This window comes from Aedes albopictus, chromosome 2 (assembly GCF_035046485.1).
Source record: "Aedes albopictus strain Foshan chromosome 2, AalbF5, whole genome shotgun sequence".
Taxonomy (NCBI): domain Eukaryota; kingdom Metazoa; phylum Arthropoda; class Insecta; order Diptera; family Culicidae; genus Aedes; species Aedes albopictus.
This window is the reverse complement of record NC_085137.1, coordinates 395,354,301-395,364,716: the sequence shown is the minus strand read 5'-3', so window position 1 is coordinate 395,364,716 and position 10,416 is coordinate 395,354,301.

The following is a 10,416-nucleotide window of genomic DNA, read 5'->3' as shown; positions in this document are numbered from 1 at the left end:
CGCATGCATACAGCGACTAAGTAGTGATCCGAATCTATATTCGCACTGCGGTATGTGCGGACATTGGTTATATCCGAGAAGAATTTACCGTCGATTAGAACGTGGTCGATTTGATTTTCTGTTTGTTGGTCGGGTGATCTCCAGGTGGCTTTGTGGATATCTTTGCGGGGAAAGAAGGTGCTTCGGACTACCATACCACGGGAGGCTGCAAAGTTTACGCATCGCTGGCCGTTATCATTCGATACGGCGTGCAGGCTGTTTCGCCCGATTACCGGTCTGTACATTTCCTCCCTTCCTACCTGCGCGTTCATGTCGCCGACAACGATTTTCATGTCACGCGGCGAGCAACCATCGTATGTTTGCTCTAACTGCGCGTAGAACGCTTCTTTCTCGTCATCGGGTCTCCCTTCGTGTGGGCAGTGGACGTTGATGATGCTGTAGTTGAAGAAACGGCCCTTAACTCTCAACATGCACATCCTTGCGTTGATCGGCTGCCACCCGATCACACGTTGTCGCATCTTGCCCAACACTATAAATCCTGTTCCCAGTTCATTGGTAGTGCCACAGCATTGGTAGAAGGTAGCCGCTCGATGCCCGCTTTTCCACACTTTCTGTCCAGTCCAACAAAGCTCCTGCAACGCCACGATGTCGAAGTTGCGGGGATGTAGTTCGTCGTAGATTATCCTGTCACATCCTGCGAAACCTAGTGACTTGCAATTCCATGTTCCAAGTTTCCAATCGTAGTCCTTATTTCGTCGCGTGGGTCTTTGCCGATTGTATCGTCGTATTTTCTCCTATGTTATTCGCAATGGGGATTTTTACGGGTGGCTTATTGGGCCTACGCCAACACTCCTGTCTCGCCGGAGGGCCATCGTGCCAGTTCTGTTTAACGTCCCAACCAACACTAGGACGACCACGCTGATGGGGCTACCACCTTGGATCTAGCTGGGCGTGGTGCAGCGTTTCTTACTCAGCCGCTGGATGCCAGAACAGACGCTGTTTGAGCCGCACCTCCTTGGTGAACAAACGCTCGAATCGTACCTCCTCAATCTAGCTGAAGTCAGAAGGACAACAGTGCCCAGGCTGCACTACCAGCTAAGCACACAACTCTTAGCTGGCAGTCTTTGTCATCGCTTGACCCGTGGAAGCATGAGGTAGGAACTTGTGAGGAACAGAGCTATGTTGGACGCTCTCCTTATCGACTCACCGTTTTGCAGCCCATCCGGGTTAACACAAATTTCATTAAAAAAACATCGCTAAGAAAACACAATCGCCCAATGCTAATCGTACTGTGTTTGGCCGGACCATCATGAGGTGGCAGTAGTGAGTAAACGTCAAACAAAGCAAAGATAACCGTACACATCGTAGTTGCTACTCCGTGATTGACCAGAACAATCGAGGTTGCACAGAGATCCAATGAATGGTGCTTGGGACTAGCTACACACTCTCAATGTGCATAATTCGAGAGTTCAATATTTTAAAGTCAATAACGGCGCCGGCCACGTCCTTACGGTCATCGGGAAAGGGGAAGGAATGTTAGTTCGACAACCGTTGTTACTAGAAACCGTGGAATCCACAGCATCCCCACAGTTGTCTCGGGAAGGAGTGTTTGATAGTAGGGTGGAGTAAGGTGTGGATCTTGGAGCCACCTTTGGTAGGCGATATGATCCACTAGTTATATGAAAATACACGACACGGTCTTCATCCCGTTTATGATTTATTTGGTCGCGATAGTAAAGGTAATGCACATACGTCAACGATCGTTTTATATTGAACGCGTCACCGTATTGATCGTTTACACAATCGTGAAAACCGACTTTCCCACGAAAGTTATCGCGCGCTTCTGATTTCGCATTCAATATTCGCGTCCCCATCTCCAAACCGAGAAAACCGACCGACTCACTGAATTAGTCGCGCGTTTCCCACAGTATTGAACTTAGAGTATACGAAGAATAAACTATCAAGCTTAGATAGCTATTTTCGAATTATATATTTTACCAAGAATAGTCCCATGTGCTACCTGTGATCGACAGCCGTTGAGGTAATTAAGCCAATTATTTTAAATTTGCTCAATGATTGTTGTGAACTACAATCACTTTCTTCTAACATTTTTATCGCTTCAATATTAGGCCAGCACCAGAGCTACAAGATCAATTTGCAGATATTACAGACTCCAGGAGTCCTCATAAAAACGCATTGGCGAAATTACCCCAACTTCTTCTAATATTCATTCATTTATTTAGTTAACATCAAATTCATGATAATACTGAATCAACAATTTGCCGCCATAATACTCGATTTGCAGCTGCAGCTCTCCAACGTCGGTCACGCCCAACACTCGCCAGATTACGCTCCACCTGGTCCGCCCATCGTGCTCTCTGCGCTCCACGCCTTCTTGTACCAACCGGATGGTTAGCAAACACCAGCTTTGCAGGGCTGTTGTCCGGCATTCTTGCAACATGCCCTGCCCATCGTATCCTTCCGGCTTTGGCCACTTTCTGGATGCTGGGTTCGCCGTAAAGTGCAGCGAGCTCGTGGTTCATCCTTCTCCGCCACACACCGTTCTCCTGTACGCCGCCGAAGATCGTCCTTAGCACCCGTCGCTCGAAAACTCCGAGTGCTTGCAGGTCCTCCTCGAGCATCGTCCATGTCTCGTGTCCGTAGAGAACCACCGGTCTTATTAACGTCTTGTACATGGTACATTTGGTGCGGGGGTGAATCTTTTTTGACCGCATTTTCTTCTGGAGCCCATAGTAGGCACGACTTCCACTGATGATGCGCCTTCGTATTTCACGGCTTACGTTATTGTCAGCCGTTAGCAAGGAACCGAGGTAGACGAATTCTTCTACCACCTCGAAAGTATCCCCGTCTATCGTAACATTGCTGCCAAGGCTTGTCCTGTCTCGCTCAGTCCCACCTACCAGCATGTACTTTGTCTTAGCCGCATTCACCACCAGTCCGACCTTTGCTGCTCCACGTTTCAGGCGGGTGTACTGTTCTGCCACCGTTCCAAATGTTCTAGCAATAATATCCATGTCATCCGCAAAACAGACAAATTGGCTGGATTTCGTGAAGATCGTACCCCGGCTGTTGAGCCCGGCTCGTCGCATAACACCTTCCAGGGCGATGTTGAATAGTAGGCAGGAAAGTCCATCACCTTGTCGTAGTCCCCGTCGAGATTCAAATGAACTGGATAGTTCACCTAAAATCCTTACGCTGTTCTGCACACCGTCCATCGTTGCTCTTATCAGTCTAGTCAGCTTCCCGGGAAAGCTGTTCTCGTCCATAATTTTCCATACCTCTGTGCGGTCGATACTGTCGTATGCCGCTTTGAAGTCGATGAACAGGTGATGCGTTGGGACCTGGTATTCACGGCATTTCTGGAGGATTTGCCGTACGGTGAAGATCTGGTCCGTTGTCGACCGGCCGTCCATGAAACCGGTTTGGTAACTTCCCACGAACTCATTTACTTTAGGAGAAAGACGACGGAAGATGATCTGGGATAGCACTTTGTAGGCGGCATTCAAAATGGTGATCGCTCGAAAGTTCTCACACATTAACTTGTCGCCTTTCTTGTGGATGGGACAGATTATCCCTTCCTTCCACTCCTCCGGTAGCTGTTCGGTTTCCCAGATCTTGACTACTAACTGGTGCAGACAGGCGGCCAACTTTTCCGGGCCCATCTTGATGAGTTCTACTGCCATACCGTCCTTACCAGCCGCTTTGTTGTTTTTGAGCTGGTGGATGGCCTCCTTAACTTCCCTCAGTGTGGGAGTTGGTTCGTTCCCGTCCTCTGCTGCACCAACATAGTCATTTCCTCCGCTGCCTTGGTCCTCCGTGCCTACATTCTCTTCGCCATTCAGGTGCTCGTCGAAGTGCTGCTTCCACCTTCTTCTAATATGTAAAGAAAAAAAAACTCGGAATGATCTCACCCAGTTCCATGTCGTCGGATGACTGCAGCCACTCCTTAACTCTTTCAATTTTCTGCAATACTGTTTGCTATCAAGTGTGCATCCATTTTTATCACTTCACGAGGAAGGACAATGTGCACCTGCTCTAAACACGTTTCACTTTTCATTTTTTCCGTCGAACAATGCAACCCTATCGAGATTCCCATCGCAACTGCCCCAAATACGCGTCATTTTTCACTTTTTCCTTCGAACAATGCAACGCGACCGAGATCCCCGTCGCAACTTTGTGGGCTTCGTGGCCGTGCTGTTAGCGGCGGCAGTCGTCTAGGCGTATCGTAAGCCAGGGAGTGTGGGTTCGATTCCCGCTCCAGTCGGTGGAAACTTTTCGTCAAACGAAAAATTCATCACTGGGCCACTGGGTGCTCTGTGTTGTCCGTTGTCTAGTGTAAGTTATGTGTTCAGTCTGTGCAGCCTCTGGCTGAAGACGGTGTGAATTGTCTTTTTTTGTCTTTTTAACTGCCCCAAACGCGTCATTTTTCATTTTCTCCTTCGAACAATGCCAACCGATCGAGATCCCCATCGTCCCAAGTAACCAAAAGTTCCGCTTCCCATGACAAAAAGCACTTTCAAGTTCCACGAAGTTCAGATAAAGTTCCAAATGGAACTTTCTGGCTGCTTAAATGGCTAACGATGAGCCTTGCTGGAACTTCGGTCACAAGTTCCGGCAAGGCTCATTGTTAGCCTCTTAAGCAGCCAGAAAGTTCCATTCGGAACTTTATCTGAACTTCGTTGAACTTTAAAGCTGCTTAAGATGCTACTCGGAACTTTGTCGGAACTTTCAAGTTCATAGAAGTTCAGTTCAGTAGCATTATGTTTCAATGAAGATTAAATTTATTTCTTTTACAGAAAACAACTGTTTAAGCATACACGAATAAAAGACAAATATGAATTTATCAAATCAATGAATACTAGGCTTGAGCAAAAAAAAAAAAAATGCCGCCCATCGGATTCAAACCGATACTCGTTGCGTGAGAACCCTACGCTCTACCACAGCACTACAGTTGCAATAGAGAGACCAGCAGCTAAAGTCTGACTTGAATCGATTTTCTGTCGGCCGCTAGTTTTGCACATTTTTACAGTAGTGAAGTTAGCTTGACTTTGTCAAATGTCTTCAGCAGCGCAGTGGTAAGTCGGCAGGCTATCACGCAGGAGGATCCAGTTCAAATCTACATAGCAGCGACATGTGTGAAAATATAATTATCAGAAGCAATTTCCGGACATGAATCACAAAACCACCAACAGGGTTGTGATTCTGGAAAACACATTTTTGTTTCGGCATGAATTTTATCAAAGTTCTGTCAGAAGCTGCTTAGAAGGCTATCCAGCGTGCTTATGTGAACTTTCAAGTTCCAAAATTACTTAAAAATGAAGCTGCAACCTCGAACGAGCTGCTTAGCTTATAAAGTTCCCTTTTATCTGAAGTTTTGGTTACTTGGGGTAACTGCTCCAAACACGCATCAGTTTGTTTTTTCCTTCGAGCCCCCAACTGGTAACAGATAATGACATAATCTCGAAAGTTTTCTATGCCAGCGTCAAACGACCAAATACCAAATATTTGAAGTATGACGTTTGTTTCTCTGTGTAGCGGCGTTAAGTGGGACCCAACACTAAATGTGATCAGTTGAATAGCAAGAAGAATGCAGCATGGGCGAGAATGCTGCAACACCGTACGAGAGCGAATGAGGCACGTTATAGACAGGTAGATCTCAGTCTTCCGGAGGAAGAAGCACCAGCATGGGGAACGAGATCGCGAAGCGATGGAAGAGCTGTATCGCGCTAAGGACACGCGGAAGTTCTACGAGAAGCTGAACCGCTCGCGCCACAAGCCGACATGTGCCGAGACTATACCGGGAATCTTCTCACGAGCGAGCGTGAGGTGGTCGAGATGTGGCGGCAGCATTACGATGAGCACCTCAATGGCGACGTTGCAAGCACCGAAGGTGGCGTGGTAACAGATCTAGGAGTACGTGCGCAGGACAAAAGATTTCCAGTTCCTAACCTCCAAGAGATTGAGGAGGAGGTTTGGCGGGTGGAAAACAACAAAGCCGCTGGAGCAGATCAACTACCATGCGAGTTACTAATATACGGTGGAAAAGCACTGGTGAAATCACTACACTAGGTCATTACCAAGATTTGAGAGGAGGAAGTATTACCGGAGCAATGGATGGAAGGTATCGTGTGTTCCATCTACAAGAAGGGCGACAAGTTGGATTGCGGGAACTATCACGCGATCACACTACTGAACGCTGTCTACAAGATACTCTCTCAAATTTTATGCCGCCGTCTATCACCGATTGCAAGAGAGTTCGTGGGGCAATATCAGGCTGGATTTATGGGTGAACACGCTACAATGGACCAGATGTTCGCCATCCGCCAGGTGTTGCAAAAATGCCGCGAATACAACGTGCCCACACATCACTTGTTCATCGATTTCAAATCGGCGAATGATACAATCGATCGAGAACAGCTATGGCAGATCATGCACGAGTACGGATTCCCGGAAAAACTGAACTGATACGATTGATCAAGGCGATGATGGATCGAGTGATGTGCGTAGCTCGAGTATCAGAGGGTTAGTGCTGGTCTTTCGTGCTTGCTGTTCAACCTTGCTTTGGTGAGAGGGTGTAATAAGGAGAGCGGGGATAAACACGAGTGGAACGATTTTCACGAAGTCCGTTCAGCTGCTTGATTTCGCTGATGATATTTTTTCATATTATTGCTCGTAAATTTGAGACGATGGCAGAAACGTACACTCCCGTTCAAAAGTTTGGGGTCACCCCCTCAAAAACATGTCATTTTTTTAGGCCCATATCTCCGCCAATTTGCGTCCGATTTCAAAACCCTAGGTTTCATTCAAAAGATAATCAGTCAAAGAAACTTTGAACATGATTTAAAAGAAAGTTTTTCAAAAAATTTTGTATGTAAACTTAACCCAAAGTTGCCAAATTTTCTAAAAAATGAATATAAACTTACGGCAGTGTCGCTGGAAGTTGGGTCGACCAAATTTTAAGATGAGAGCGGTAATATGACCCATTTTCTATTAGCTTTCAGCTGCTTTTTACAGAACTTAGCTAAAAAATCTAGAAAAAAAGTTATTAAGTAAATTAATCCTTGATGCCATCGACCAAAAGTTTGGGGTCACCCCTCAAAATGCTGTATCGGCCAAAAGTTTGGGGTCACTATCGTAAAACATGGAAAAGTGATTTGTTGATATCTTTGTCATCTTTCATTCAATTTTAATTCTTCTTGGCTTATTTGAAACAAAATGAATGATACTTACTGCATAGACATTGAACCACACATATTTGTTGAAATTTACATACTAAAACTTAACGTAAAGTTGCCGCATTTTTTGAAGCGATGTAAAATGTGCTAACTTTACATAACATTTTTATATACAAAAATCGTTAAATACGTTAAGTTGAAGACATCAAACGTAAATTTAGTTAATTATCTTTGAAATGAGCCAAAAATAATTAAAATTGAACTATAGACGACGAAGATATTACCAAATCACTTTTCCATGTTTTACGATAGTGACCCCAAACTTTTGGTCGATGACATCAAGGATTAATTTACTTAATAACTTTTTTTCTAGATTTTTTAGCTAAGTTCTGTAAAAAGCAGTTAAAAGCTAATAGAAAATGGGTCATATTACCGCTCTCATCTTAAAATTTGGTCGACCCAACTTTCAGCGACACTGCCGTAAGTTTATATTCAATTTTTAGAAAATTTGGCAACTTTGGGTTAAGTTTACATACAATTTTTTTGAAAAAGTTTCTTTTAAATCATGTTCAAAGTTTCTTTGGCTTAATATCTTTTGAATGATATTTAGGGTTTTGAAATTGAACGCAAATTGGCGGAGAAATGGGCCTATAAAAATGATATGTTTTTGAGGGGGTGACCCCAAACTTTTGAACGGGAGTGTACATCCGACTAAAGAGTGAAGCCAGGCGTATCGAATTAGTCATTAATGTGTCGAAGACAAAGTACATGATGGTAAAGGGCTCCAGGGAGGAATCATCGCGCCCGCCACTCCGAATTCCTATCGACTGGGATGCAATCGAGGCGGTTGAAGAGTTCGTGTATATGGACTCACTGGTGACCGCCGACAACGACACCAGCAGAGAAATTCAGAGACGCATTGTGGCAGGATATCGAGCTTACTTTGGACTTCGCAGAACTTTACGATTGAATGAAGTTCTCCTTGACACGAAGTTAACTATTTACAAAACGCTGATTAGACCGGTAGTCCTCTATGGGCACGAAGCATGGACTCTACGTGCAGAGGACCCACGCGCCTTTGGAGTTTTCGAACGGAAGGTACTGCGCATACCATCTACGGCGGAGTGCAGATGGAAGACGGCACTTGAAGATGGCGAATGAACCACGAGCTGCATCAGCTCATGACGAAGGCTTCGTTAACACCTTTGAAGTACTCCCCCGGGATGCTGCAGTAGATCGTCGATACGTCGTTCCCGCATCACGGCACACGATCATGGACTCCCGTCCCCTATGACCAAACCGTCCAAAGCCAGGTTGCCCCGGTGAAAAACGATGAACTCACCGCGATAGCGAAGTTACTCAAGGTGAACAAGGCACCAGGTCCAGATGGTATCCTGATAGTAGCCATTAAGGCGGCCATCAAGTCTGGCCCTGACATGTACAGAATGGCTAAGCGGATGTGCCTGGACAGAGGCGAATTTCGAGAGAGATGGAAGAAACAAAGATATGTTCTTTCGGAAATACACGGGAAACCACGTGGTAACCCGTCGGCGTACAGACCAATCTATCTACTGGGAAGCTGTTGGAGCGGATTATTCTGTTGAGGCTGACGATTTTTACCAATGAGGTCAGATAACTCTGGGTCTCCGGAAAGGACGATCGACAATGGACGCTATCAGGTCACGGTGATCAGAATGGCTGAGATAGCGATCCAAGAAGAAGTGAAGGGGGAAACCCGTACTGCGGGGTTGTCATGCTAGACGTGAAGAACGCGTTCAACAGTTTCAGCTGGACCACCATCAATTGCCTGAGCGCCTAGTAGTTCCGGATAGTCTATGGCGGATACTATAGAGCTACTTTTAGAACAGGGTGCTGCTCTACGATACCGAGGAAGGAGAGAGGACCCGAGTAACCAAAAGTTCAGATAAAAGGGTACTTTATAAGCTAAGCAGCTCGTTCAAGGTTGCTCATTAGCCTTCTAAATAAGCAGCTTCATTTTTAAGTAATTTTGGAACTTGAAAGTTCACATAAGCACGCTGGATAGCTTTCTAAGCAGCTTCTGACAGAACTTTGACAAAATTCATGCAGAAACAAAAATACGTGTTTTCCAGAATCACAACCCTGTTGGTGGGTTTGTGATTCATGCACGGAAATTGTTTCTGTTAATTATATATATACACTCCCGTTCAAAAGTTTGGGGTCACCCCCTCAAAAACATGTCATTTTTTTAGGCCCATATCTCCGCCAATTTGCGTCCGATTTCAAAACCCTAGGTTTCATTCAAAAGATAATAAGTCAAAGAAACTTTGAACACGATTTAAAAGAAACTTTTTCAAAAAAATTTGTATGTAAACTTAACCCAAAGTTGCCAAATTTTCTAAAAAATGAATATAAACTTACGGCAGTGTCGCTGGAAGTTGGGTCGACCAAATTTTAAGATGAGAGCGGTAATATGACCCATTTTCAATTAGCTTTCAACTGCTTTTTACAGAACTTAGCTAAAAAATCTAGAAAAAAAGTTATTAAGTAAATTAATCCTTGATGTCATCGACCAAAAGTTTGGGGTCACCCCTCAAAATGATGTATTGGCCAAAAGTTTGGGGTTACTATCGTAAAACATGGAAAAGTGATTTGTTGATTTCTTTGTCATCTTTCATTCAATTTTTATTCTTCTTGGCTTATTTGAAACAAAATGAATGATACTTACTGCATAGACATTGAACCACACATATTTGTTGAAATTTACATACTAAAACTTAACGTAAAGTTGCCTCATTTTTTGAAGCGTGGTAAAATGTGCTAACTTTACATAACATTTTTATATACAAAAATCGTTAAATACGTTAAGTTAAAGACATCAAACGTAAATTTAGTTAATTATCTTTGAAATGAGCCAAAAATAATTAAAATTGAACTATAGATGACGAAGATATCACCAAATCACTTTTCCATGTTTTACGAAAGTGACCCCAAACTTTTGGCCGATACATCATATTGAGGGGTGACCCCAAACTTTTGGTCGATGACATCAAGGATTAATTTACTTGATAACTTTTTTTCTAGATTTTTTAGCTAAGTTCTGTAAAAAGCAGTTGAAAGCTAATAGAAAATGGGTCATATTACCGCTCTCATCTTAAAATTTGGTCGACCCAACTTCTAGCGACACTGCCGTAAGTTTATATTCATTTTTTAGAAAATTTGGCAACTTTGGGTTAAGTTT